Consider the following 3,861-nt stretch of genomic DNA (forward strand, 5'->3'; position numbering starts at 1 on the left):
TCAAACATCAAACTCCCGTCTGGTGTATGAGTTAAATCTGTAGGTACCTGGTTTGAAATTCTCTGCATAGAGCACCATCTCGTTACTAGCCAACTCATGTGGTTCCACTGGAACAATTGCTGTACATAAATGGGGAGTCAATACGGTTCTCTTCCTGATATCGTTATTTGTTACTGGAAGAAATTAAACGAAAATGGATTACCTATTAAGGATTCCATTTCTGTCAATATTTCTTGCTGTCTTTCCTCAGTAATTATGTCGAAAAAGAATTGCTCCATATCCAATCTGGAAATTACAGAAATCAATTGATTGTAATAACGAAACAATAAGTGAAGATTCGTTGTGGGTGTCTGCATAAAAAATTCCCAATTCGGAAGCATTTGCTTTATTAGATGTGCGTAATTTGTCGTATTCCACAGATAAATATGATTCAGATTATAGGAAAACTTATGACATTATCGAAGCCGAGAATTAAAAAAATATATAAACAATACTTCAAATGGTACTTGTTGATTTCACATAAAAACATGAATATCTGCTTAAATGCAACAGAGTGAGTACTTGTTATGGAGACGTCCACGCTTACTTATAGTTATACTGATACACACTCTCCATTAGATAATTTTCTTTGGCATTCTCTGATTCTCTCGTTATCTTCTCGTTGCTTCTGCGTGGTATACGTCTTGGTAATTTTAATATTGTGTTGAACACGAGTCAACTTTGCATCAGTCTGTTCGATGTATTATTGCTTTAAATTGACTGGTAATGACAAGCTGTTTTCAATTCACACTCTATGATTTAGAGATGGTCAAATATTCGATACCTACAGAAAAGAGTCCAAAGAGTTGGCTTACGGCCTCCAAGTTCATCAGTCAGATGGCGATTGCACGCTTCTGCTGAATTGTTGGTTCAATCATCTTCTTCAAAGATACACACCAGAACTGCTTTAGGTAACCATTGACGCTGAAGGTAAGCGTGAAACTTCAGTAGATTGGGGAATTTCTCGGAATGAAGCAGGATTCGACTGTAAATTATCCGAAGACCTTGCTGAAATTTTTCGGGAGGTGCCAAGGCCAAGGCCCATATGAAAAAAAGGATCATCTGAGAAGCGTTCTCCAGTTTTAAGTCGTACCAATATCTTGTTACTGCCTGAAATGTTTCCAGAATACATCAAATTTCCCCCAAGAAAAATAACATCTACTGTTTCTGAAAATTAAATCTCATAAGTTTGTATTCATTCTTTTTTGGGATACCTGCATGAACAGTACATTTTTCGGAACGGTTCAGTGTGTCATTTTCAAAGTGATATGATGTGACGTATGTTTAATACGATGGATGGATCTCGGCGTCACAAGGTCCACATCTTGGTTGAAATCGATTGAGCGATTGTTCAGGTTTTCACGATGTTATAGAGATAGACGAGTAATTTCCTGCGCGAAAGAGACGAATTGGGAAACTTTTGATCCGGTTCCAATGGGTCATACTCACTTCAACCCATCATCGTTAACGCACCTACTTTCGGAAGCAAGTGCAGCGAGCGATCAACAACGTACCTCACTAGTACACGGAGAGAAATTTCTGAAAAAACTTCTAGTATTTCCGAGAAAAATTCTCGTTCTAGAACTAGAAAGTGGGCGCAAACTACCAGCACAGGTATTTTTCTAGTACTCCCAATAATCTTTCTTTTATTCCTTTTAAAAATTAATGGAAGTAATGATAAAATTATTAGAAATAAAAGAAAAATTAATGGAAGTACTAGAAAAATTCCTGTGCTGGCAGATTGCGCCCACTTTCCAGTGCTAGCACCAGAATTTTTCTCAGAAATCTCTCTCCGTGTATAATCATCATTTTATGGTGCCCTGACTCTGCTTGGCTATACTAGTAAATCTAATCAATTCAATGGAATCGCAATTTTTTGGGCAGCAGCAATGGAAGAATTGCCTCACTTCCTTGAATTTCCAAGAAAAATATGAATATTCACTACCAAATCAAGCTCCATTGATAATTAACTGTCAATTCGATGATTGTCTTACTTGAGTTTTCTGGACTTTTATTAAGGGGAGACGCCAGTGGATTTCAAACATCGTAAGTTTTTGAAGTGAGGATCTCCATGCATATGTTTCCCCTCTATATTTCATATATGCATCAAATACGATCCTGATTGTTAGAATTTTCATTTTTTCATGATGAAATTTCTTTACAATCTCGACGAACTATGATGTGAGGAAAATGTCTAATAAGTACACCCGTTATTTCTGCCAAAAATGAAGTAGAGTTTGCAGCACAACCATCGGCATTCGTCATATGCACACGACCAATGGGGTGATGGAAAACATCGCCAATCTATCGCAGAACGATCGCAAAGGCTGAACGGCTGTCCCTCAAGACCGATGCATATGAGAAAATATGGGAGATAAGAAATAAAGATGCCTAACCAGAAATAAGCAGAAAGGAATTTTGTTTTCAACACGCTGAAGTTAATGTTTCAATGCATAATAACAAATGCCTTTTATTGCTCATTCTTTTCAATGCTATATACTCTACTTCCGTGCGTTGGCCCTTTCCCAGAGACATAGCCTTTCAACGTATAAATGTAGAACTGAATTCATGGCAACAGGATTACTAATAAACAAAAAAACCACAGGAACCTTACGGGAGGACCGTGTTCTTTCCGAGGTACTTTTGTCAAAGAAAGGGTCGCTTAATCCTGGGATGCGTTTGCACTGGGCTCGGAGAAATAGTTTCTTATGACGTAATTCATTGGGAAGTATTCCGAAAATCGTGTTTGATTTCAGAGTTCCCTCTATGTAAATAGAAATTTTAGTCTCCGCCGTTTGTATAATAAAATAGTCATAGAAGTGAATTACCTGAGTGTAGTGAAACCAGCAGCATCTCAAGCGAACCGTAGGGAAGACACTGCGGATCGCGTTTATCTCGGCTGCTTCAAAATCTGTGACAATTGTATGCAGATTGTGTTTCAAACCGGGTGCTAGTTCCACTAGCCTTGCCAGAATCGCTTTGTATAAACCACCTTTGGCTCCATTACAATAGGCGTACACAGCAGGTAAAACCTAGGATGATATGTAGAACGTAGGTTAAATAAATAACCCATACAGTTTGTTTATAAAAATGTTCTGTAACTCACCACGTTAGGTTTCAACTTGATATGCAATACCCACAGTTGACTAGCTTTTGGCTTGGAGGGAACTGGCTAGATAGACATACATGAATAAAAATTGGTATGACAGTAATGTAGTAGGAAAAAAGAGGATAATTCAATTCGAAGGTGGTTCACCTTTGAGCTCATCGTAATATGTATAAACTGATACGCATAGGAAAGTTGAGGAAAAATTATCTAGAAAAGTTCGGCCAATTTTATTGTCCGGAACGTAACCGTGGAGCGAAATGTAATTCACTAAAAAATTCTTTCAATCAAGGATATCTCACGATTTCTTCGGTAAATAAATGATATGTATGGAAGTAACAATTACAGTTTCCTGCACAGAGAAATTTGATGCACTTGTACTATATTTTCTTCTGGAAACGCAGCAAACGATATGAGAACAGACGAAAGTGAAAATTTGCTATATTTACTTCACCGCGAAAAAACTTATTGACATAGTAATTATTAAGATTCGCTGGCGTAATTTTTGATGACTTCTTTGATGAATTGTTTCACTTGAAAAACAAATTACCTGTACTGAAGAACAAAATTTTTTCTCGAATAATTCTTCAGATTGTGGCAATTGAAATTCATTCGCGAGTGTTTTTCTTGCCACAAGAACTGTCGATTTTAAGAGGAGCCCAACGTAGTTTGCGACAAGTCCATGCATTTGCGACACAATCTTGAATTTCCCTTAA

The 3,861-nt window shown here is 37.3% G+C and overlaps 1 pseudogene; it reads right to left on the minus strand.

Moving 5' to 3' along the window:
* Positions 1-3,409, minus strand: LOC107045629 (annotated as a pseudogene).
* Positions 3,410-3,861: the final 452 nt, after the last annotated feature.

This window comes from Diachasma alloeum, unplaced genomic scaffold (genome assembly GCF_001412515.2).
Source record: "Diachasma alloeum isolate Michigan unplaced genomic scaffold, Dall2.0 Dall_scaffold_01031, whole genome shotgun sequence".
NCBI classification, from domain to species: domain Eukaryota; kingdom Metazoa; phylum Arthropoda; class Insecta; order Hymenoptera; family Braconidae; genus Diachasma; species Diachasma alloeum.